At 46.8% G+C, this 26,249-nt stretch overlaps 6 non-coding genes across 6 annotated transcripts; 4 read left to right on the top strand and 2 right to left on the bottom strand.

Moving 5' to 3' along the window:
* Window positions 1-3,172: 3,172 nt before the first annotated feature.
* On the top strand, window positions 3,173-3,245 carry trnak-uuu (transfer RNA lysine (anticodon UUU)). Its single transcript has one exon. It is a non-coding gene; the product is annotated as a tRNA-Lys (tRNA).
* Window positions 3,246-8,954: 5,709 nt separating this feature from the next.
* trnai-aau (transfer RNA isoleucine (anticodon AAU)) lies at window positions 8,955-9,028 on the top strand. Its single transcript has one exon. It is a non-coding gene; the product is annotated as a tRNA-Ile (tRNA).
* A 1,642-nt stretch (window positions 9,029-10,670) lies between these two features.
* On the top strand, window positions 10,671-10,743 carry trnan-auu (transfer RNA asparagine (anticodon AUU)). The gene has a single exon. It is a non-coding gene; the product is annotated as a tRNA-Asn (tRNA).
* Window positions 10,744-14,060: 3,317 nt separating this feature from the next.
* Window positions 14,061-14,133, top strand: trnat-ugu (transfer RNA threonine (anticodon UGU)). The gene has a single exon. It is a non-coding gene; the product is annotated as a tRNA-Thr (tRNA).
* A 2,190-nt stretch (window positions 14,134-16,323) lies between these two features.
* On the bottom strand, window positions 16,324-16,396 carry trnag-ucc (transfer RNA glycine (anticodon UCC)). The gene has a single exon. It is a non-coding gene; the product is annotated as a tRNA-Gly (tRNA).
* A 3,893-nt stretch (window positions 16,397-20,289) lies between these two features.
* trnav-uac (transfer RNA valine (anticodon UAC)) lies at window positions 20,290-20,362 on the bottom strand. The gene has a single exon. It is a non-coding gene; the product is annotated as a tRNA-Val (tRNA).
* Between the last annotated feature and the right edge of the window lie 5,887 nt (window positions 20,363-26,249).

The following is a 26,249-nucleotide window of genomic DNA, read 5'->3' as shown; positions in this document are numbered from 1 at the left end:
CCTGCGAACCACTACACCATGGAACCAGCTAGCGGCGCTCAGACCTGTTTATATTACTGGACTTTGTGATTGTATCCCTTCGCTCCAGAAACTTTGCAAAGCGCCCGTTTGATGGGATTTGCTCAGATGTCGACACCTTATTTCTTGTTCACGTGTTAGCGATTCCCGGAAAGTGGCGTTTAGCTGACTGTTCTGAACTTTTTTTCTTTGAGCTGGGCAATTTCCTGAAATAGAGGCAAAATGAAAGAGCGTTTAAATTTTACGGTGCGGAGGGTGCGAGCAAAGGGCAAGTTTGGCTTTTGGAAAAAACATTTTTGAAGCAAGCGTATTGGACGCAGCGACGCTTGAGTCAGAATGTTGAGTAATTGTGAGTCAGGAGTGAGTTTCTCCAGCCCAACTGGGAATGATTGTCTGACTGACCAGGGAAATGCAACGTTTGAACGATGAAATGTTCGCGACCAGCCAGTAATGGTGGCTCTAGGCGGTATTGCCCAGGGCTCGCGTAGCTCAGCTCAGGCTTTTAACCTCAGGGTCCAGGGTTCAAGCCCCTGTTCAGACGATCATTTTAAACCCCAATGATTGATGCTGACGTGAACTCAGCAAGTTAATCAACACGGCAAGAAGCCCATCGGCCCATTGTGCCCCTGCTGCCCCTCAAACCCCTGTCTGTTCCAATCCCAGATTCCAACCCAAGGTCGGTCGCCTTTCCATTCCACTGGAATCAAGGTCTCGTCTAAATGCTTTTGCCTGAATAATGCCATCATTACAAGGAGAAATCCCTGCTCATCGCTTTAAGATTGATCCTTGAAATATTTGAGTTATGCTGATTTGGTTTGAATATTTTGCTGATTTTGAACTTTAAGGCGAGTTGAATCTGAATTCCGACATGATCAGAATTCGAATTTCATCCAGTCCCAATAAACGAGGCGACTTCGATCTGTCCGTTGCTGCTGTTCTGTTAAACCTCATTGTTATGTTCCAATAAATTCCATCACATTTATATTTCAATACATTTCACTTTGTTTTCTGAATTCATTGTGAATGCTGGCAGGCAATGCGATGTTCTGTAATGGTAGTTTGTACCGACTTTGTATTGAAGTGTAACTGGAGTATTATTTTCATTGACAAAAAATGTATTGTCAGCGCCGATTGATAACTCCGCCGCCGCCTGCAGATTCCCCTCCAAGGAACACGCGCCATTTTCATTTGGAACCATATCCCCATTCACTCACTCTTATTGGGTGCTAATCATGGAGCTTCCTTCTGTCATAATATACATCAGTATATCACGGTACAGATACACACACACTGATGGACACACAGCGGGACCAATCAACACACACAACACCGCAGCCAATCATCAGTTAGAGCACACCCACTATAAAGGCAGGGGGCATCAGAGTTCCCGCTCATTCGAGCTGCAGCCTCCTAGTAGGACAGAGCTCACAGCCTGCAGCACAGATCTTCACCATGTGCTGAGTGCATAGACTGGTTAGGACAAGGCATAGGTCTTTAGTTCAATCTAATATCGTGTTCAACCACAGTGAAAGTATGTTAAACAGTTTCTTACTTAATAAAATAGTGTTGCACTATTTTAAGTGTTGGCGTCCTGTATGTGCTCCACGGATCCAGAGCGTCCAACACATCACCTTCCCAACAACTTTATGGGTTCACCTACACCACATGGACTGCAGAGTTTCAGAAACCAACATCACACCCAGTTTCACGGGAATTGAATGAGAGCTTATATTATGGAGCGCTTGTTTATTGGTTATTGTCGTTTGAAATTGTGGATTATGGAGGTTTGATGGATTTAAAGAACTCACTACTATAATGCCCAGAATATCTTTTGTCAATGTTCTAATATAAAGGAATTGGTTACAGAATGGCTGACGGTGTGGCGAGTGGCACGTTTTGCCAACGTTCTTTTTCAAATGCAGGCTCTTGTGCCTTCAGGAAAGTCGGTGTGTTTACCTTTGTAAAGCGTCTATTTGATGGGAATGAATAAGCTGTCAACACCTGACTTGCTGAATAACATGTTTGCGTGTCCCACAAAGTCGCGTTCAGCTGATTGTGCCCAAATTTTCTCTTTGAGTCAGGCAATTCTCGAAAAAGTCTCAAAATGAAAGAGCGTTGAATGAAATGAAAATCGCTTATTGTTACGAGTAGGCTTAAATTAAGTTACTGTGAAAAGCCGCTAGTCGCCACATTCCGGCGCCTGTTCGCGGAGGCCGGTACGGTGCGCAAGTTGTTAGGCAAAGGGAAGGCTTCGCTTTTGTAAAGAACAGTTTTGAAGCAAGCGTGCTGGACGCAGCGAACCTTGAGTCAGAATGCTGAGTCAGGAAGTGACTGTCCCAAACCCAACTGGAAATAACCAGTCTCCAGGAAAGGGACTCGGTGGGCGGAGTATCGGAGTGAAGCGCCAAAGAGCAGTACAGCTCTGAACTCGCCCTGAATCCAGAGGCGGAGCAGCTGATATGCCATCCGGATTCAGAGAGTGGCACAGGGCAAAGGAAGCAGCTGTTTGTTCTAGAGGAGAGTACGAAGTCTTACAACACCAGGTTAAAGTCCAACAGGTTTGTTTCGATGTCACTAGCTTTCGGAGCGTTGCTCCTTCCTCAGGTGAATGAAGAGGTCTGTTCCAGAAACACATATATAGACAAATTCAAAGATGCCAAACAATGCTAGGAATGCGACCATTAGCAGGTGATTAAATCCTTGCAGATCCAGAGATGGGGTAACCCCAGGTTAAAGAGGTGTGAATTGTATCAAGCCAGGATAGTTGGTAGGATTTTGCAGGCCAGATGGTGGTGGATGAATGTAATGCGACATGAATCCCAGGTCCCGGTTGAGGCCGCACTCATGTGTGCGGAACTTGGCTATAAGTTTCTGCTTGGCGATTCTGCGTTGTCGCGGATCCTGAAGGCCGCCTTGGAGAACGCTTACCCGGAGATCAGAGGCTGAATGCCCTTGACTGCTGAAGTGTTCCCCGACTGGAAGGGAACATTCCTGCCTGGTGATTGTTGCGCGATGTCCGTTCATTCGTTGCCTCTAGAGGTGAGGCACAGCATAAGCAGAGGAAAGAGGAGCAACAGCGAAGGGAGAGGGGCAATAGCGGAGCAAGAGGAGCAACAGCGAAGGGGGAAATGGTCACTACAGACGATGACTCAACGCCCGGATAGCTCAGTCGGGAGAGCATCAGACTTTTAATCTGAAGGTCCAGGGTTCAAGTCCTTGTTTGGGAGATCATTTTGAATCCCAATGATCGACGCTGATCTGAACTCATCGAGTGACTCCACTGGGAAAGAAGCCCATCGGCCCATTGTGCCTCTGCTACCCCTCAAACTCCTGTCTGTTCCAATCCCAGTTTCCAGCCAAGGTCCGTCGCCTTTGCATTCCACGGGGTTCAAGGTTTCATCTATTCTCTTTTGTGTGAATAATACCATCATTACAAGGAGAAATCTCTGCCCATCGCTTTAAGATTGATCCCTGAAATATTTGCGTTATGCTGATTTATTATAATTTTTTGCTGATTTTGAACTTTTAGGCGAATTGAATCCTAATTCCGACATGATCAGAAATTGAATTTCATCCAGTCCCAATAAAGGATGCCCTTTGGATCTGTCCGTTGCTGCTGTTCAGTTAAACCTCATTGTTATGTTCCAATAAATTCCATCACATTGATATTTAAATACATTTCACTTTGTTTTCTTAATTCAAAGCCAATCTGCACTCTGTCCACCTGGGTTACTGTGGCCATTAGCACCCGGTTTCCCTGGGTTTCTGTGGCTATGGCTCATCTTTCTTTCTCACTCCACAGTATAAATATTTCCCACTTTCTCTGTCTGTTAGCTTTGACAAACAGTCATCGGAGTCGAAACGTTAGCTCTTTACTCTCCCGACAGATGCTGCCAGGCTTGCTGAGATTTTCCAGCATTTCCTCTTTCGTGGTTGTATTTCTGATCACATGGAAATTAAATCGGTCACAACTTGTCCAAAAGCAGCAATGGTTCCACTGACCGACTAGAGAGGGGGAAAAACTTGACCTCGTCTTGGGAAATAAGGAAGGGCAAGTGACAGAAGTGTTCGTGAGGGATCACTTTGGGACAAGTGACCATAACTCCATTAGTTTTAAGATAGCTGTGGAGAATGATAGGTCTGGCCCAAGAGTTAAAATTCTTAATTGGGGCAAGTGCAATTTTGATGGTATCAGACAGGAACTTTCAGAGGTAGATTGGGAGAGACTGTTGGCAGGCAAAAGGACGGCTGGTAAATGGGAGGCTTTTAAAAATGTGTTAACCAGGGTTCAGGGTAAGCACATTCCCTTTAGAGTGAAGGGCAAGGCTGGTAGAAGTAGGGAACCCTGGATGACTCGAGATATTGAGACTCTGGTCAAAAAAAAGAAGGCGGCATATGACGTACATAAACAACTGGGATCAAGTGGATCCCTTGAAGAGTATAGAGATTGTCGAAATAGAGTTAAGAGGGAAATCAGGAGGCCAAACAGGGGACATGAAATTGCTTTGGCAAATAATGCAAAGGAGAATTCAAAGAGCTTCTACAGATACATAAAGGGAAAAAGGGTAACTAGGGACAGAGTAGGGCCTCTTGAGGATCAACAAGGGCATCTATGTGCAGAGCCTCAAGAGTTGGGTGAGATCCTGAATGAATATTTCTCATTGGTATTCACGGTGAGAAAGGCATGGATGTTAGGGAATTAAGGGAAATAAATAGTGATGATTTGAGAAGTGTGCATATTACAGAAGAGGAGGTGCTGGAAGTCTTAAAGCGCATCAAGGTCGATAAATCCCCGGGACCTGATGAAATGTATCCCAGGATGTTGTGGGAGGCTAGGGAGGAAATTGCGGGTCCCCTAACAGAGATATTTGAATCATCGGCAGCCACAGGTGAGGTGCCTGAAGATTGAAGAGTAGCGAATGTTGTACCCTTGTTTAAGAAGGGCAGCAGGGAAAAGCCTGGGAACTACAGACCGGTGAGCCTAACGTCTGTAGTAGGTAAGTTGCTCGAAGGTATTCTGAGATACAGGATCTACAAGCATTTAGAGAGGCAAGGACTGATTCGGGGCAGTCAGCATGGCTTTGTGCGTGGAAAATCATGTCTCACAAATTTGATTGAGTTCATTGAGGGGGTGACCAAGAAGGTAGATGAGGGCAGTGCAGTAGACGTTGTCTACATGGACTTTAGCAAAGCCTTTGACAAGGTATCGCATGGTAGGTTGTTGCAGAAGGTTAAAGCTCACGGGATCCAGGGTGAGGTTGCCAATTGGATTCAAAATTGGCTGGACGACAGAAGACAGAGGGTGATTGTAGAGGGTTGTTTTTCAAACTGGAGGTCTGTGACCAGTGTTGTGCCTCAGCGATCGGTGCTGGGTCCACTGTTATTTGTGATTTATATTAATGATTTGGATGAGAATTTAGGAGGCATGGTTGGTACGTTTGCAGATGATAACAAAATTGGTGGCACAGTGGATAGTGAAGAAGGTTATCTAGGATTGCAACGTGATCTTGATAAATTAGGCCAGTGGGCCGACGAATGGCAGATGGAGTTTAATTTAGATAAATGTGAGGGGATGCATTTTGGCAGATCGAATCAGGCCAGGACCTACTCAGTTAATGGTATGGCGTTTGGGAGAGTTACAGAACAAAGAGATCTAGGAGTACAGGTTCATAGCTCCTTGAAGGTGGAGTCGCAGGTGGACAGGGATGTGAAGAAGGCATTCGGCATGCTTGGATTCATTGGTCAGAACATTGAATACAGGAGTTAGGACGTCTTTTTGAAGTTGTACAAGACATTGGTGCGGCCACACTTGGGACACTGTGTGCAGCTCAATGGTTAAAGCGTGGTGTTAATAATGCCAAGGTCACGGGGACGATCCTCGTACGGGCCAACAAAACAACTCCGTCACGAAGTGATCTGCTTGCCTCATATGTTTGCAGGCAACCTGCCAGTGCTACTGTCGCGGCATTATAACTGACCTGAGGCAGGGCAGGCTCCCTTTTATCTGCTTGACTCCTATTGGATAATATCTGCCACTTTTTCATTCGTTTACATTTCTGCGCCACAAACGTGTCGGTAACATGTTTCCAAAGTTTCCTAGTCTACAGCGGTGACAACTCACGTCGTTCTGAACAACGTCTTACCTCCAATTCCTGCAATTTTCAGGCAGATCTGCTCCAGGCAACTTTGGAAATAGCCACGCAACATGTCAGACGTGCCCACCATTCAGGACTGGACTAAATTTGGAATCGACATGGTTACACGAGGTGCTCATCCGTACATGGCCGGTTAGCTCAATGGTTGGAGCGTGGTTCCAATAACGCCATGGTTGCGGGGACGATACTCGTACCGGTCAACAAAACAACTCCGTCACGAAGGGATCTGCTTGCCTCATATGTTTGCAGGCAACCTGCCCAGTGCTACTGTCGCGGCATTATAACTGACCTGAGGCAGCGCAGGCTCCCTTTTATCTGCTTGACTCCTATTGGATAATATCTGCCACTTTTTCATTCGTTTACATTTCTGCGCCACAAACGTGTCGGTAACATGTTTCCAAAGTGTCCTAGTCTACACCGATGACAATTCACGTCGTTCTCAACAATGTCTTACCTCCAATTCCTGCAATTTTCAGGCAAATCTGCTCCAGACAACGTTGGAAATAGCCACGCAACATGTCAGACGAGCCCACCATTCAGGACTGGATTGAATTTGGAAACGGCATGGTCACTCCAACCAGTAATACATATATGGCCGATTAGCTCAGATGGTTAGAGGGTGGTGCTAAGAACGCCAAGGTCGCGGGTTCGATCCTTGGACTGGCCAACAAAATAACCACGTCGTGAAATAATCTCCACTTCTCCGGCAAGCTGGAGCGGCATTTTGACTCCGCTGCGGCGGCGCAGAGTCCCCTGTAATTGCTTGGCGCCTCTTGGACAGTATCTGCCACTTTTTCTGAGAAACTGTCCTTCTTTTACATTTCTGTGTCACAAATGTGTCCAACGTCTCCTAATCAATAGCGAACTCCTGCAGATGACAATTCACGTCGCTCTGAACTGTGCTTTATGTCTCCTTCATTGCAATATTTCAGGCGAATTTGCTCCAGGCAGCGTTGCAAATAGCCACGGTACGATGTCATATCAGCCTCCCCTGGAATTGCGGCATTGAATAGATCAGCAGCGCTGTGCAGGAATTACTAACCCTCTTGCCAGTAATTTGGCTCAAATGCTGCCACCTTCAACAAACCGATTGCTTAACATGCAGTCGTTTGCTGGCTACGCCAAATACATTTGACGCTTCGAAATGTCTTTTTCAAAAAGCCGCACTACCCATTTATAATGTGGTGCTAATTACACTGATGTGGAGATGCGGGCGTTGGACTGGGGTAAGCACAGTAAGAAGTCTTACAACACCAGGTTTAAGTCCAACAGGTTTGTTCCGATGTCACTAGCTTCCGGAGCGCTGCTCCTTCCTCAGGTAATTACACTGAAACACGTCTGGAACGATCAAAATACCTTAAGGCGAGAAGTATACTTGTTTGCTAATCTATTGAGAGACGACGCATGATCTCCCGGTTAATGTCCTTAGCTTGTAAATCCCCGAACCATTTCCCCCAATTTAAAATTCAGCTGGCTGATCATCATTTCGTGCTGAAGCAGCAGCCGTCCATTCGGACTAATGTGAGCGCCTGTCCTGCAATTGCAAATAATTTGCATGATGTTGCGATGCTGGCGCTGGATACAGAAAGAAGTGTGACAGCAACAAGAAGTGTGACAGCAACAGGTTTATTTGAAATCACAAGCTTTGGCAGCGCCGTCCCTTCATCAGTTGAAGTGATGAAGGACCACTTTACCCGATGAAGGCACAGCGCTGCCAAAGTTTACGATTTGAAATCAACCAGTTGGACTTTAATATGGTGTTGTGAGACTTCTTACTGAATAATCCGCACGCACTTTATTGCGGCACGGTTACATTTCGACTGGATTTTGAATTCACAGGGTCAGCTGCTTTTACTCTTTCAATGAAGAAAGCCGTCCAAAGGCTTTTGCGGACAAGTGCTGGAAATGTGAACCTTAGCACATCCCGTGCTAGAATAATAATAATCTTTACTGTCACAAGTAGGCGTACATTAACACTGCCTATAAGTTACTGTGAAATTTCGATCATAAAGATGAATACATGAGAAATTTGATGAGAAGAAAGTTTGCAGATTGGGCGATGCTCCAGGCACAATGTGTTCAACAATGCCGAAGCCAGCATAAGTGTTGGTGAGAAGTTTGTCAGTTGGAAACATGCAGAAAATTCAAGGGGAAAGCAAATCCTTACGGCTTGCTGGCAACCTAAAGGGTGGAATTTACAAAAGGCAAATTCGCCCGATCCAGCTTGTTCGCGATCAGTCAGCAAACCAATTCTCCATTCACGACCGGACTAAATTTGGAATCGACATGGTCACACGAGGTGATCATCCGTACAAGGCCGGTTAGCTCAATGATTGGAGCGTGGACCCAATAAAGCCAAGGTCACGGGGCCGATCCTCGTACGGGTCAACAAAACAACTCCGTCACGAATTGATCTGCTTGCCTCATATGTTTGAAGGCAACCAGCCCAGTGCTACTGTCGTGGCATTATTACTGACCTGAGACAGCGCATGCTCCCTTTTATCTGCTTGACTCCTCTTGGATAATATCTGCCACGTTTTCATTCTTTTACTTTTCTGCGCCAGAAAAGTGTCGGTAACATGTTTCCAAAGTTTCTTAGTCTACAGCGATGACAATTCACGTCGTTCTGAACAATGTCTTACCTCCAATTCCTGCAATTTTAAGGCCCATCCGCTCCAGGCAACGTTGGAAATAGCCACGCAACATGTCAGACGAGCCCACCATTCAGGACTGGAGTGAATTTGGAAACGGCATGGTCACTCCAACCAATAACGCATACATGGCCCGTTAGCTCAGACGGTTACAGCGTGGCGCTAATAACGCCAAGGTCGTGGGTTCGATCCCCGTACTGGCCAACGAAGTACCCACATCGTAAATAATCTCCACTTTTCCGGCAAGCTGGAGTGGCATTTTGACTCCGCTGCGGCGGCGCAGAGTCCCCTTTAACTGCTTGGCGCCTCTTGGACAGTATCTGCCACTTTTTCTGAGAAACTGTCCTTCTTTTACATGTCTGTGTCGCAAATGTGTCCAACGTCTCCTAATCAATAGCGAACTCCTGCAGATGACAATTCACGTCGCTCTGAACTGTGCTTTACGTCTCCTTCATTGCAATATTTCAGGCTAATCTGCTCCAGGCAGCGTTGCAAACAGCCATGGTACGATGTCACATCAGCCTACCTTGAAATTGCGGCATGGAATAGATCAGCATCGCTGTGCAGGAATTACTAACGCTCTTGCCAGTAATTTGGCTCAAATGCTGCCACCTTCAACAAACCGATTGCTTAACATGCAGTCGTTTGCTGGCTACGCCAAATACATTTGATGCTTCGAAATGTCTTTTTCAAAAAGCTGCACTACCCATTTTTAATGTGGTGCTAATTACACTGATGTGGAGATGCGGGCGTTGGACTGGGGTGAGCACAGTAAGAAGTCTTACAACACCAGGTTAAAGTCCAACAGGTTTGTTCCGATGTCACTAGCTTCCGGAGCGCTGCTCCTTCCTCAGGTAATTACACCGAAACACGCCTGGAACGATCAAAATACCTTAAGGCGAGAAGTATACTTGTTTGCTAATCTATTGAGAGGCGACGAATGATCTCCCGGTTAATGTCCTTCCTTGTAAATCCCCGAACCATTTACCCCAATTTAAAATTCATCTGGCTCATCACCATTTCGTGCTGAAGCAGCAGCCGACCATTCGGACGAATGTGAGCACCTGTCCTGCAATTGCAAATAATTTGCATGATGTTGAGATGCTGGCGCTGGATACAGAAAGAAGTGTGACAGCAACAAGAAGAGTGACAGCAATAGGTTTATTTGAAATCACAAGCTTTGGCAGCGCCGTCCCTTCATCAGTTGAAATGATGAAGGACCACTTTGCCTGATGAAGGCACAGCGCTGCCAAAGTTTACGATTTCAAATCAACCTGTTGGACTTTAATATGGTGTTGTGAGACTTCTTACTGAATAATCCGCACGCACTTTATTGCGGCACGGTTACATTTCGACTGAATTTTGAATTCACAGGGTCAGCTGCTTTTACTCTTTCAATGAAGAAAGCCGTCCAAAGGCTTTTGCGGACAAGTACTGGAAATGTGAGCCGTAGCGCATCCCGAGCTAGAATAATAATAATCTTTACTGTCACAAGTAGGCGTACATTAACACTGCCTATAGGTTACTGTGAAATTTCGATCATAAAGATGAATACATGAGAAATGTGACGAGGAGAAATTTTCCAGATTGGGCGATGCTCCAGGCACAATGTGTTCAACAATTCCGAAGCCAGCGTAAGTGTTGGTGAGAAGTTTGTCAGTTGAAAATTTCAAGGGGAAAGCAAATCCTTACGGCTTGCTGGCAACTTAAAGGGTGGAATTTACAACAGGCAAATTCGCGCGATCCTGCTTGTTCGCGATCAGTCAGGAAAGAATACTCAATTCTCCATTCACGTCTTGACTAAATTTGGAATCGACATGGTCACACGAGGTGCTCGTACGGAAATGGCCGGTTAACTCAATGGTTAGAGCGTGGTGCTATTAACGCCAAGGTCGCGGGTTCGATTCTCGTACGGGTCAGCAAATCAACTCCGTCATGAAGTGATCTTCTTGTCTAATATGTTTGCAAGCAACCAGCCCAGTGTTACTGGGGCGGCATTATTACTGACCTTGGCGTTATTAGCACCACGCTCTAACCATCTGAGCGAACCAACCATGTATGCATTTTTGGCTGGAGTGACCATGCCGCTTCCAAGTTCACTCCAGTCCTGAATGGTGGGCTCGTCTGACACATTGCGTGGCTATTTCCAACGTTGCCTGGAGCAGATTTGCCTGAAAATTGCAGGAATTGGAGGTAAGATATTGTTCAGAACGACGTGAGTTTTCATCGCTGTAGACTAGGAAACTTTGGAAACATGTTACCGACACGTTTGTGGCGCAGAAATGTAAAAGAATGAAAAAGTGGCAGATATTATCCAAGAGGAGTCAAGCAGATAAAAGGGACTGTGCGCTGCTTCAGGTCAGTAATAATGTCGCCCCAGTACCACTGGGCAGGTTGACTGCAAACATATGAGGCAAGCAGATACCTTCGTGACGGAGTTGTTTTGTTGACCCGTACGAGGATCAAACCCACGACCTTGGCGTTGATAGCACCACGCTGTAACCATTGAGCTAACTGGCCATTTCCATAGGAGCACCTCGTGTGACCATGTCGATTCCAAATTTAGTCAAGTCGTGACGGGACAATTGAGTATTCTTTCCTGACTGATCGCGAACAAGCTGGATCGCGCGAATTTGCCTTTTGTAAATTCCACACTTCAGGTTGCCAGAAAGCCGTAAGGATTTGCTTTCCCCTTGAACTTTCTGCACGTTTCCAACTGACAAACCTCTCACCAACACATCCGCTGGCTTCGGCATTGTTGAACACATTGCGCCTGGAGCCTCGCCCAATCTGCAAACTTTCTCCTCATCAAATTTCTCATGTATTCATCTTTATGACCAACCAGCTGGCGGCTGCTACACTCCTTATATGACCGGAGTTTGTGATTGTTCCATCGCTCCGGAACCTTTGTAAAGCGTCGATTTGATGGGAATGGATCATCTGTCAACACCTGACTTGCTGTATAGCATGTTAGCGTGTCCCACAAAGTCGCGTTCAGCTGATTGTACCCAATTTTTTCTTTTTTCGTCAGCCAATTCCCGAAAAAGACTCATAATGAAAGAGCGTTTAATGAAATGAAAATGAAATGAAAATCGCTCATTGTCACAAGTAGGCTTCAATGAAGTTACTGTGAAAAGCCCCTAGTCACCACATTCCGGTTCCTGTTCGAGGAGGCCGGTACGTCGCGGAAGTTGTTAGGCAAAGGGGATGTTTGTAAAGAACAGATTTGAAGCAAGCGTGCTGAACGCAGCGAACCTTGAGTCAGAATGTTGAGTCATTGAGAGTCAGGAAGTGACTGTCCCAAACCCAACTGGGAATAACCAGTCTCCAGGAAAGGGACTCGGTGGGCGGATATCGGAGTGAAGCGCCGAAGAGCAGCACAGCTCTGAACTCGCCCTGAAACGAAAGGCGGAGCTGCTAATATGCCGTCCGGTTTCAGAGAGTGGCGCAGGGCAAAGGAACCAGCGGTTTGTTCTGGAGGAGAGGCACAGCATAAGCAGAGGAAAGAGGGGCAACAGCGGAGCGAAAGTTGCAATAGCGAAGGAGGAATGCGGTCACTACATGCAGCATCACTCACAGCCGGGATCTCAGTCGGTAGAGCATCAGACTTGTAATCTGAGGGTCCAGGGTTCAAGTACATTTTCGGCCGATCATTTTAAATCCCAATGATCGACGCTGACCTGAACTCATCGAGTGAATCCACTGGGGAAGAAGCCCATCGGCCCATTGTGCCTCTGCTACCCCTCAAACCCCTGTCTGTTCCAATCCCAGTTTCCAGCCGAGGACCGTCGCCTTTGCATTCCACGGGGTTCAAGATTTCATCTACTCTCTTTGGTGTGAATAATACCATCATTACAAGGAGAAATTTCTGCTCATCGCTTTAAGATTGATCCCTGAAATATTTGCGTTATGCTGATTTATTATCATTTTTTTGCTGATTATGAGCTTTTAGGCGAGTTGAATCTGAATTCCGACATGATCAGAATTCGAATTTCATCCAGTCCCAATAAACGAGGCTCTTTGGATCTGTCCGTTGCTGCTGTTCAGTTAAACCTCATTGTTATGTTCCAATAAATTCCATCACATTTATATTTAAATACATTTCACTTTTTTTTTCTAAATTCAAAGCCATTCTGCACTCTGTACCCTGGGTTTCTGTGGCCATTAGCACCCGGTTTCCCTGGGTTTCTGTGGTTATGGCTCACCTTTCTTTCTCACTCCACAGCATAAATATTTCCCACTTTCTCTGTCTGTTCGCTTTGACAAAGAGTCATCGGGCTCGAAACGTTAGCTCTTTGCTCTCCCTACAGATGCTGCCAGACTTGCTGAGATATTCAAGCATTTTCTCTTTCGTGGTTGTATGTCTGTTCACATGGAAATTCAATTGGTCACAACTTGTCCAAAAGCATCAATGGTTACACTGGGGCTCAAACCCAGGACCTGCTGCGTGGAAAGCAGACGTGATTACCACAACACCATAGAAACAGCTACCGGCAACTACCCTCCTTCCCTCCTTATATGACTGGAGTTTGTGATTGTTCCATCGCTCCGGAACCCTTGTAAAGCGTCTATTTGATGGGAATGGATCAGCTGTCAACACCTGACTTGCTGTATAACATGTTTGCGTGTCCCACAAAGTCGCGTTCAGCTGATTGTGCCCAATGTTTTCTCTTTGAGTCAGGCAATTCTCGAAAAAGACTCAAAATGAAAGAGTGTTTAATGAAATGAAAATGAAATGAAAATCGCTCATTGTCACAAGTAGGCTTCAATGAAGTTACTGTGAAAAGCCCCTAGTCACCACATTCCGGTGCCTGTTCGGTGAGGCCGGTCCGGCGCGGACGTTGTTAGGCAAAGGGGAGGTTTCGCTTTTGTGAAGAACAGTTTTGAAGCAAGCGTGCTGGACGCAGCGAACCTTGAGTCAGAATGTTGAGTCATTGAGAGTCAGGAAGTGACTGTCCCAAACCCAACTGGGAATAACCAGTCTCCAGGAAAGGGACTCGGTGGGTGGAGTCTGGGAGTGAAGCGTCGAAGAGAAGCACAGCTCTGAACTCGCCCTGAATCCAGAGGCGGAGCTGATGATATGCTGTCCGGATTCAGTGAGTGGCGCAGGGCAAAGGAAGCAGCTGTTTGTTCTGAAGGAGAGGCACAGCAGACGCAGAGGAAAGAGGGACAACAGGGAAGGGAGAGGAGCAACAGCGGAGGGAGAATGCGCTCACTAGAGGCAGCATCACTCACAGCGCGGGTAGCTCAGTCGGTAGAGCATCAGACTTGTAATCTGAGGGTCCAGGGTTCAAGTCCCTGTTCCAGCGATCATTTTAAATCCCAATGATCGACGCTGGCCTGAACTCATCGAGTGAATCCACTGGGAAAGAAGCCCATCGGCCCATTGTGCCTCTGCTACCCCTCAAACCCCTGTCTGTTCCAATCCCAGTTTCCAGCCAAGGACCGTCGCCTTTGCATTCCACGGGGTTCAAGGTTTCATCTATTCTCTTTTGTGTGAATAATACCATCATTACAAGGAGAAATCTCTGCCCATCGCTTTCAGATTGATACCAGAAATATTTGCGTTATGCTGATTTATTATCATTTTTTTGCTGATTTTGAGCTTTTAGGCGCGTTGAATCTGAATTCCGACATGATCAGGAATTGAATTTCATCCTACTCCCAATAAGTAGGATTTGTCCGTTGCTGCTGTTCAGTTAAACCTCATTGTTATGTTCCAATAAATTCCATCACATTTATATTTGAGCACATTTCACTTTGTTTTCTTAATTCAAAGCCATTCTGCACTCTGTCCCCTGGGTTTCTGTGGCCATTAGCACCCGGTTTCCCTGGATTTCTGTGGCTCATCTTTCTTTCTCGCTCCACAGTATAAATATGTCCACTTTCTCTGTCTGTTTGCTTTGACAAAGAGTCATCGGACTCGAAACGTCAGCTCTTTGCTCTCCCTACAGATGCTGCCAGACTTGCTGAGATTTTCAGCATTTTATCTTTCGTGGTTGTATTTCTGTTCACATTGAAGTTCAATTGTTCACAACTTGTCCAAAAGCAGCAATGGCTCGAACCCAGGACCCGCTGCGTATTAAGCAGACGTGATAACCACTACACCATGGAACCAGCTGGCTAAAATAACACTCCTTATATGACTGGAGTTTGTGATTGTTCCATCGCTCCGGAACCTTTGTGAAGCGTCTATTTGATGGGAATGGATCAGCTGTCAACACCTGACTTGCTGTATAACATGTTTGCTAGTCCCACAAAGTCACGTTCAGCTGATTGTGCCCATTTCTTTCTCTTTCAGTCAGGCAATTCTCGATAAAGACTCAAAATGAAAGGGCGTTTAAATGGTCCGGCGCGGTGGTTGTTCGGCAAAGGGGAGGTTTCGCTTTTGTAAAGAACAGTTTTGAAGCAAGCGTGCTGGTCGCAGCGAACCTTGAGTCAGAATGTTGAGTCATTGAGAGTCAGGAAGTGACTGTCCCAAACACAACTGGGAATAACCAGTCTCCAGGAAAAGGACTCGGTGGGCGGAGTATCGGAGTGAAGCGCCGAAGAGCAGCACAGCTCTGAACTCGCCCTGAATCCAGAGGCGGAGCTGCTGATATGCCGTCCGGATTCAGTGAGTGGCGCAGGGCAAAGGAACCAGCAGTTTGTTCTGGAGTAGAGGCACAGCATAAGCAGAGGAAAGAAGGGCAACAGCGGAGCGAGAGGAGCAACAGCGAAGGGGGAATGCGGTCACTACAGGCAGCATCACTCACAGCCCGGATCTCAGTCGGTAGAGCATCAGACTTGTAATCTGAGGTTCCAGGGTTCAAGTCCCTGTTCGGCTGATCATTTTAAATCCCAATGATCGACGCTGACCTGAACTAATCGAGTGATTCGACTGGGAAAGATGCCCATCGGCCCATTGTACCTCTGCTACCCCTCAAACCCCTGTCTGTTCCAATCCCAGTTTCCAGCCTAGGACCGTCGCCTTTGCATTCCACGGGGTTCAAGATTTCATCTATTCTCTTTTGTGTGAATAATACCATCATTACAAGGAGAAATCTCTGCCCATCGCTTTCAGATTGATACCTGAAATATTTGCGTTATGCTGATTTATTATCATTTTTTTGCTGATTTTGAGCTTTTTGGCGAGCTGAATCTCATTGTTATGTTCCAATAAATTCCATCACATTTATATTTAAATTCATTTCACTTTGTTATCTGAATTCAAAGCCATTCTGCACTCTGTCCCCTGGGTTTCTGTGGCCATTAGCACCCGGTTTCCCTGGGTTTCTGTGGCTATGGCTCATCTTTCTTTCTCACTCCACAGTATAAATATTAACAACTTTCTCTGTCTGTTCGCTTTGACAAAGAGTCAACGGACTCGAAACGTTAGCTCTTTCCTCTCCCGACAGATGCTGCCAGACGTGCTGAGATTTTCCAGCATTTCCTCTTTTGTGGTTGTATTTGTGTTCACATGGAAATTCAATTGTTCACAACTTGTCCAACAGCAGCAACGGTTCCACTGGTGCTCGAACCCAGGACCTGCTGCGTGGAAAGCAGACGTGATAACCACTACACCATTGAACCAGCAGGCGGCTTCGACACTCCTTATATGACTGGAGATTGTGATTGTTCCATCGGTCCGGAACCTTTGTAAAGCATCTATTTGATGGGAATGGGTCAGCTGTCAACACCTGACTTGCTGTATAACAGTTTGCGTGTCCCACAAAGTCGCGTTCAGCTAATTGTGCCCAATTTTTTCTCTTTGTGTCAGGCAATTCTCGAAAAAGACTCAAAATGAAATAGTGTTTAATGAAATGAAAATGAAATGAAAATCGCTTATTGTCACGGAGTAGCTTCAATTAAGTTACTGTGAAAAGCCCCTAGTCGCCACATTCCGGTGCCTGTTCGGTGAGGCCGGTCCGGCGCGGACGTTGTTAGGCAAAGGGGAGGTTTCGCTTTTGTAAAGAACAGATTTGAAACAAGCGTGCTGGACGCAGCGAACCTTGAGTCAGAATGTTGAGTCATTGAGAGTCAGGAAGTGACTGTCCCAAACCCAACTGGGAATAACCAGTCTCCAGGAAAGGGACTCGGTGGGTGGAGTCTGGGAGTGAAGCGTCGAAGAGAAGCACAGCTCTGAACTCGCCCTGAATCCAGAGGCGGAGCTGATGATATGCTGTCCGGATTCAGTGAGTGGCGCAGGGCAAAGGAAGCAGCTGTTTGTTCAGGAGGAGAGGCACAGCATAAGCAGAGGAAGGAGGTGCAACAGCGGAGCGGGAATGCGGTCACTGCAGGCAGCAATATACGCAGGCCGGATAACTCAGTCGGTAGAGCATCAGACGTTTAATCTGAGGGTCCAGGGTTCAAGTCCCCGTTCGGGCGATCATTTTAGATCCCAATGATCGACGCTGACCTGAACTTATCGAATAAATCCACTGGGAAAGAAGCCCATCGGCCCATTGAGCATCTGTTACCCCTCAAACCCCTGTCTGTTCCAATCCCAGTTTCCAGCCAAGGACCGTCGCCTTTGCATTCCACGGGGTTCAAGGTTTCATCTATTCTCTTTTGTGTGAATAATACCATCGCACAGATGGGGGAAGCTGGTTGTATTTCTATTCACATGGATATTCAGTTGGCAACGAGTTGTCCAAATGCAGCAAAGATTCCACAGGAGCTCGAACCCAGAACCTCCCGCGTCTAAAGCAGGCGTGCTAACCACTACGCCGTGGAACCAGCCGGTGACACACTGACCTCTTTATATTACTGGAGGTTGTGATTGTTCCATCGCTCCTGAAATGTTGCAAATCGTCCATTTGGTGGGATTTGCTTAGTTGTCAGCAGCTGACCTGTTGCAGGCATGTTTGCCTTTTACTGAAAGTCGCGCGCGTTTATCTGATTGTTCTGAACGTTTTTGCAATTTCCCCCGCAAAGGAGACAAAACGAAAGAGCGTTTCAATGTTGCGGCGCTGAGGATGTGGGCAAAGGGGAGATTTCACTTTTGGAAAGAACATTTTTGAAGCTGATGCGTTGGAGCCAGTGAAACGTGAGTCAGAATGTTGAGTAATTGAGAGTCAGGAAGTGACTGTCCCAAACCCAACTGGGAATGATTGTCTAACTGACGAGGGAAATGTAAAGTTTGAACGATGCAATGTTCGCGGTCAGCCAGTAATAGTCGCTATAGGTGGCTTTGCTCTGGCTCGGATAGCGCAGTCGGTAGAACATCTGGCTTTTAATCTGAAGGTCCAGAGTTCAAATCCCTCCTCGGGCGGTAATTTCAATGATTGATGCTGACGTGAACTCATCGAGTTAATTAACACGGAAGAAAGCCCATCGGCCCATTGTGTCTCTGATGCCCCGCAAACCCCTGTCTATTCCATTCCCAGCGCAAGGTCCGTCGCCTTCAAATTCCACAGCGGTTCCAGGTCTCATCTAAACTCTTCTTGTGTGAATAATAACATCATTGCAAGGAGAAATCCCTGCTCGTCGCTTTAAGATAAATAACACAAGTATCTGTGTCATGCTGACTTTTGTTTGATTTTTTTTTTGCTGAATTCGAGCTTTAAGGCGAGTTGAATGTGAATTCCGGCATGATCCGAATTCGAATTACATCCAGCCTCAATAGACGAGGCTACTTCCATCTGCCCTTTCCTGCTGTCCAATTAAAACAAAATAGGACAACTAGGCCATTGTAGACGTCAGAGCAGCCTTCTCCAAGGTCAACCCACGGAAAGACACTGGCTCAGATGGGGTACCCGGACCAGCACTCAGGTCTTGCACAGATCACCTGAAGACATCTTTAACCTCTCTTTACAACAATCTGAGGTCCCTATCTGCTTCAAGAAGACGACCATCATGCCTGTACCAAAAAAATAGCCAGGCAGCATGCCTTAATGACTATCGACCAGTAGCACTGATATCCATCATCATGAACAGCTTCGAAAGGTTAGTCATGGCACGAATCAACTCCAGCCTCCCAGGTTGCCTTGATCCACTACAGTTCCTCTACCACTGCAACAGGTCTACAGCAGACACCATCTCCATGGCCCTGCACTCCACCCTGGAACACCTAGGTAACAAAGGTACCTCTGTCCGACTCCTATTTATCGACTACAGCTCAGCCGTCAACACCATCATTCCTACGAAACTCATCACCAAACTCCATGGCCTTGGCCTTGGCTCCTCCCTCTGCGACTGGATCCTGAACTTTCTAACCAACAGGCCACAATTAGGAAGGATAGGCAACAACACTTCCTCCACAATCATCCTAAACACCGGTGCCCCACAAGGCTGTGACCTCAGCCCCCAACTCTACCACTTATATACCGATGACAATGTGGGCAAATTCCCCTCCAACTCGATTTTCAAATTTGCTGATGACACCACCAAAGTGGGTCGGATTTCAAACAATCAGGAGACAGAGTACAGGAATGAGATAGAGAACCTGGTGAGCTGGTGCGACGACAATAATCTCCCCCTCAATGTCAAGAAACGAAGGAGATTGTCATCGACTTCAGGAAGCGTAGTGGAGAACATGCCCCTGTCTACATCAATGGGAACGAAGTAGAAAGTTTCGAGTGCTTCAAGCTTTTTGGTGTCCAGATCACCAACAACCTGTCCTGGTCCCCCCATGCCGACACTATAGTTAAGAAAGCACAACAACCGCTCTACGTTCTCAGAAGACTAAGGAAATTTGACATGTCAGCTACGATACTCACCAACTTCTACAGATGCACCATAGAAAGCATTCTTTCTGGTTATATCACTGCTTGGCATGGAGCCTGCTCTGCCCAAGTCCGCAAGAAACTAACAAAGGTTGTGAATGTAGCCCACTCCATCACGCAAACCAGCCTCCCATCCATTGACTCGGTCTATAATTCCCGCTGCCTCAGAAAGGCAGCCAGCATAATGAACGACCCCATGCACCCCGGACATACTCCCTTACACCTCCTTCCATCAGGAAAAAGATAGCAAAGTTTGAGTTCATGTCCCAACCGACTCAAGAACAGCTTCTTCCCTACTGTCATCAGACTTTTGAATGGACTTACCTCGTATTAAGTTGATCTTTTCTCTACACCTTGCTATGACTGTAACATTATATTCTGCAGTCTCTCCTTCCTTCCCTATGTACGGTATGCATTATTTGTACAGCATGCAAGAAACAGTAATTTTCAATGTAAAATAATACATGTGACAATAATAAACCAAATCAAATCCAATCAAAGATAAAGAGCAATAGTTGGGAAATTTCGAAAAATGTTAGTTCGGAAACAAGTAGTGGACTATTGGGTAAATACTGGTTCAAGAAGTGAATATTTAATAACTCACGCGTAAGAATCATGATACACGCTCATGAATAAAGTTTGTTTGGAAAGAGATTTCCATTCAGCACGTTGGCTTTGGGAACGCACGGATAGGGGAAGCTGGTTGTATTTCTACTTACATTGAAATTCATTTGGAAACCATTTGGCCAAAAGCAGCATTGATTCCACTGGGGCTCGAACCCAGGACCTTCAGCGTGTAAAGCAGACGTGATAACCACTACACCACGGAACCAACTGGCGACCCTCTAACTTGTTTATATAACTGGACTATGTGATTGAGTCCTTCGCTCCAGAAACTTTACAAAACCTCCATTTGGTTCGATTTGCTCCGCTGTCAACACAAACTTGTCGTATACAAACTTGTTGTATACATGTTAGCGATTCCCAGAAAGTCGCGTTCAGCTGACTGTTCTCGACGTTTCTTCTTTGAGTCAGGTAATTTACCTGAAAAAGAGGCAAAATGAAGGAGTGTTTAAATGTTCCGACGCGGAGGTTGTGGGCAAAGGGGAGGTTTCGCTTTTGGAAAAAAATTTAAGCAGCGACTGTGTTGGAGGCCGTGAAACGTGCGTCAGAATGTTGAGTAATGGAGGGTCAGGAGTGACCGTCTCAAACCCAACTGGGAATGATTGTCGGATTAGAACATTGAGTGCAGAAGGAGGCCATTCGGTCCATCAAGTCTGCACCGACCCCTCTGGGAGGTGAGTACTTACTTTAAAACCACTTACCTTTACAGGAGCAGCCCTTTGGATTTCGGCGGCAGCGGTGCGCAGGGGCCCTCTGGGAGGTGAGTACTTACTTTAAAACCACTTACCTTTACAGGAGCAGCCCTTTGGATTTCGGCGGCAGCGGTGTGCAGGGGCCCTCTGGGAGGTGAGTACTTACTTTAAAACCACTGACCTTTACAGGAGCAGCCCTTTGGATTTCGGCGGCAGCGGTGCGCAGGGGCCCTCCGGGAGGTGAGTACTTACTTTAAAACCACTTACCTTTACAGGAGCAGCCCTTTGGATTTCGGCGGCAGCGGTGCGCAGGGGCCCTCTGGGAGGTGAGTACTTACTTTAAAACCACTTACCTTTACAGGAGCAGCCCTTTGGATTTCGGCGGCAGCGGTGCGCAGTGGCCCTCTGGGAGGTGAGTACTTACTTTAAAACCACTTACCTTTACAGGAGCAGCCCTTTGGATTTCGGCGGCAACGGTGCGCAGGGGCCCTCTGGGAGGTGAGTACTTACTTTAAAACCACTTACCTTTACAGGAGCAGCTCTTTGGATTTCGGCGGCAACGGTGCGCAGGGGCCCTCTGGGAGGTGAGTACTTACTTTAAAACCACTTACCTTTACAGGAGCAGCCCTTTGGATTTCGGCGGCAGCGGTGCGCAGGGGCCCTCTGGGAGGTGAGTACTTACTTTAAAACCACTTACCTTTACAGGAGCAGACCTTTGGATTTCGGCGGCAGCGGTGCGCAGGGGCCCTCTGGGAGGTGAGTACTTACTTTAAAAAGCCTTACCTGGTCCCGTGTCTGTTCTTCTTTTCTGTTTTATTTGTTTTTATATAAGGCGGGAACCGGAAGTTCGACCCACGGAGCTCTGGGAAGTCCCCCCCGCCCCCAACCAATAAATTCTGGTGGAGAGGAAACCCGAGACACTACACGTGTAGTGTCTCCCACCCGCTCTCCTCCTCTAACCTAATAATAAGACCCATTGGTGTAAGGTAAGTGCCATATTATATTATTATTATATTATTAGCATTGTGCAGGTCAAGGTTCGGAGGTGGAGGAGCAGTCTCTGTCAGCGAGAGAACGTGAGAACATCTAAGACACTCAGAAGGTAAGAAGGTATGTAAGTGATTTTTACTTATTTTTACTTTTATACCTTTTTTCAAATTGTGTGTGTCGGGGGGAAACTGAAGTGACATCAAAGAAAAGCTGTGGCCAGAGTGGCTGGTTGGGACTCTACCCTAAATTTTTTTAAAAATTGAGTATTTGGTAAGCCAGAGATCGGAGAGTACTATAGTTAGCTATCGCATTTCTATTAGAAATCTAGTGCTAGGAAACAGGTAGTTGACAGTAACTTTGAAATTAAAAAAAATGTATTTTTTAAAAAAGACAAATTTTAATTTTAATTAATTGACGCAATGTCAGTTAGAGGGGTGCTGTGCTCTGACTGTGAGATGTGGCAGGTCCGGGAGGCTTCCAGCGTCCCGGATGGCTTCATCTGCAGAAAGTGCACCCAACTGGAGCTCCTCACAGACCGCATGGTTCGGTTGGAGCAGCAATTGGATGCACTTAGGAGCATGCAGGTGGCGGAAAGCGTCATAGATGGCAGTTATGTAAATGTGGTCACACCCAAGGTGCAGGCAGAGAAATGGGTGACCACCAGAAAGTGCAGGCAGTCAGTGCAGGAATCCCCTGTGGTTGTCCCCCTCTCGAACAGATATACCCCTTTGGATACTGTCGGGGGGGATAGCCTATCAGGGGAAAACAGCAGCAGCCAGAGCAGTGGCACCACGGCTGGCTCTGATGTTCAGAAGGGAGGGTCAAAGCGCAGAAGAGTAATAGTAATAGGCGACTCTATAGTCAGGGGCACAGATAGGCGCTTCTGTGGACGTGAAAGAGACTCCAGGATGGTATGTTGCCTCCCTGGTGCCAGGGTCCAGGATGTCTCCGAACGGGTAGAGGGCATCCTGAAGGGGGAGGGCAAACAGGCGGAGGTCGTTGTACATATTGGTACTAACGACATAGGCAGGAAGGGGCATGAGGTCCTGCAGCAGGAGTTCAGGGAGCTAGGCAGAAAGTTAAAAGACAGGACCTCGAGGGTTGTAATCTCGGGATTACTCCCTGCGCCACGTGCCAGTGAGGCTAGAAATATGAAGATAGAGCAGATAAACACGTGGCTAAATAGCTGGTGTAGGAGGGAGGGTTTCCATTATCTGGACCACTGGGAGCTCTTCCGGGGCAGATGTGACGTGTATAAGAAGGACGGGTTGCATCTAACCCGGAGAGGCATAAATATCCTGGCCGCGAGGTTTGCTAGTGTCACACGGGAGGGTTTAAACTAGTATGACAGGGGGGTGGGCATGGGAGCAATAGGTCAGAAGGTGAGAGAATTGAGGGAGAACTAGGGACTAGGGACAATGTGGCACTGAGGCAGAGCAGACGGGGAGAAGCTGCTGAACACAGCGGGTCTGGTGGCCTGAAGTGCATATGTTTTAATGCAAGGAGCATTACGGGTAAGGCAGATGAACTTAGAGCTTTGATTAGTACTTGGAACTATGATGTTGTGGCCATTACAGAGACCTGGTTGAGGGAAGTGTAGGATTGGCAGCTAAACGTTCCAGGATTTAGATGTTTCAGGCGGGATAGAGGTGGATGTAAAAGGGGAGGTGGAGTTGCGCTACTTGTTCGGGAGAATATCACAGCTGTACTGCGAGAGGACATCTCAGAGGGCAGTGAGGCTATATGGGTAGAGATCAGGAATAAGAAGGGCGCAGTCACAATGTTGGGGGTATACTACAGGCCTCCCAACAGCCAGCGGGAGATAGAGGAGCAGACAGGTAGACAGATTTTGGAAAAGAGTAAAAACAACAGGGTTGTGGTGATGGGAGACTTCAACTTCCCCAATATTGACTGGGACTCACTTAGTGCCAGGGGCTTAGACGGGGCGGAGTTTGTAAGGAGCATCCAGGAGGGCTTCTTAAAACAATATGTAAACAGTCCAACTAGGGAAGGGGCGGTACTGGACCTGGTATTGGGGAATGAGCCCGGCCAGGTGGTAGATGTTTCAGTAGGGGAGCATTTCGGTAACAGTGACCACAATTCAGTAAGTTTTAAAGTACTGGTGGACAAGGATAAGAGTGGTCCGAGGATGAATGTGCTAAATTGGGGGAAGGCTAATTATAACAATATTAGGCGGGAACTGAAGAACATAGATTGGGGGCGGATGTTTGAGGGCAAATCAACATCTGACATGTGGGAGGCTTTCAAGTGGCAGTTGAAAGGAATACAGGACCGGCATGTCCCTGTGAGGAAGAAAGATAAATACTGCAATTTTCGGGAACCTTGGATGACGAGTGATATTGTAGGCCTCGTCAAAAAGAAAAAGGAGGCATTTGTCAGGGCTAAAAGGCTGGGAACAGACGAAGCCTGCGTGGAATATAAGGAAAGTAGGAAGGAACTTAAGCAAGGAGTCAGGAGGGCTAGAAGGGGCCACGAAAAGTCATTGGCAAATAGGGTTAAGGAAAATCCCAAGGCTTTTTACACGTACATAAAAAGCAAGAGGGTAGCCAGGGAAAGGGTTGGCCCACTGAAGGATAGGCAAGGGAATCTATGTGTGGAGCCAGAGGAAATGGGCGAGGTACTAAATGAACACTTTGCATCAGTATTCACCAAAGAGAAGGAATTGGTAGATGTTGAGTCTGGAGAAGGGGGTGTAGATAGCCTGGGTCACATTGTGATCCAAAAAGATGAGGTGTTGGGTGTCTTAAAAAATATTAAGGTAGATAAGTCCCCAGGGCCTGATGGGATCTACCCCAGAATACTGAAGGAGGCTGTAGAGGAAATTGCTGAGGCCTTGACAGAAATCTTTGGATCCTCGCTGTCTTCAGGGGGTGTCCCGGAGGACTGGAGAATAGCCAATGTTGTTCCTTTGTTTAAGAAGGGTAGCAAGGATAATCCCGGGAACTACAGGCCGGTGAGCCTTACTTCAGTGGTAGGGAAATTACTGGAGAGAATTCTTCGAGACAAGATCTACTCCCATTTGGAAGCAAATGGACGTATTAGTGAGAGGCAGCACGGTTTTGTGAAGGGGAGGTCGTGTCTCACTAACTTGATAGAGTTTTTCGAGTAGGTCACTAAGATGATTGATGCAGGTAGGGCAGTAGATGTTGTCTATATGGACTTCAGTAAGGCCTTTGACAAGGTCCCTCATGGTAGACTAGTACAAAAGGTGAAGTCACCCGGGATCAGGGGTGAGCTGGCAAGGTGGATACAGAACTGGTTAGGCCATAGAAGGCAGAGAGTAGCAATGGAGGGATGCTTTTCTAATTGGAGGGCTGTGACCAGTGGTGTTCCACAGGGATCAGTGCTGGGACCTTTGCTCTTTGTAGTGTATATAAATGATTTGGAGGAAAATGTAACTGGTCTGATTAATAAGTTTGCAGACGACACAAAGGTTGGTGGAATTGCGGATAGCGACGAGGACTGTCGGAGGATACAGCAGGATTTAGATTGTCTGGAGACTTGGGCGGAGAGATGGCAGATGTAGTTTAATCCGGACAAATGTGAGGTAATGCATTTTGGAAGGTCTAATGCAGGTAGGGAATATACAGTGAATGGTAGAACCCTCAAGAGTATTGAAAGTCAAAGAGATCTAGGAGTACAGGTCCACAGGTCATTGAAAGGGGCAACACAGGTGGAGAAGGTAGTCAAGAAGGCTTACGGCATGCTGGCCTTCATTGGCCGGGGCATTGAGTATAAGAATTGGCAAGTCATGTTGCAGCTGTATAGAACCTTAGTTAGGCCACACTTGGAGTATAGTGTTCAATTCAGGTCGCCACACTACCAGAAGGATGTGGAGGCTTTAGAGAGGGTGCAGAAGAGATTTACCAGCATGTTGCCTGGAATGGAGGGCATTAGCTATGAGGAGCGATTGAATAAACTCGGTTTGTTCTCACTGGAACGAAGGAGGTTGAGGGGAGACCTGATAGACGTATATAAAATTATGAGGGGCATAGACAGAGTGGATAGTCAGAGGCTTTTCCCCAGGGTAGAGGGGTCAATTACTAGGGGGCATAGGTTTAAGGTGAGAGGGGCAAGGTTTGAGTAGATGTACGAGGCAAGTTTATTACGCAGAGGGTAGTGGGTGCCTGGAACTCGCTACCGGAGGAGGTCGTGGAAGCAGGGACGACAGGGACATTTAACGGGCATCTTGACAAATATATGAATAGGATGGGAATAGAAGGATACGGACCCAGGAAGTGTAGAAGATTGTTGTTTAGTCGGGCAGCATGGTCGTCACGGGCTTGGAGGGCCGAAGGGCCTGTTCCTGTGCTGTACATTTCTTTGTTCTTTGTTCTTTGACCCACTTAAACCCTCACTTCCATCCTATCCCCGTCACGCCTCCTCGCCTTT

This window comes from Scyliorhinus torazame, chromosome 4 (assembly GCF_047496885.1).
Source record: "Scyliorhinus torazame isolate Kashiwa2021f chromosome 4, sScyTor2.1, whole genome shotgun sequence".
NCBI lineage: Eukaryota > Metazoa > Chordata > Chondrichthyes > Carcharhiniformes > Scyliorhinidae > Scyliorhinus > Scyliorhinus torazame.
Note: the sequence above shows the minus strand (reverse complement) of the source record. Positions and strands in the feature narration are given on the sequence as shown.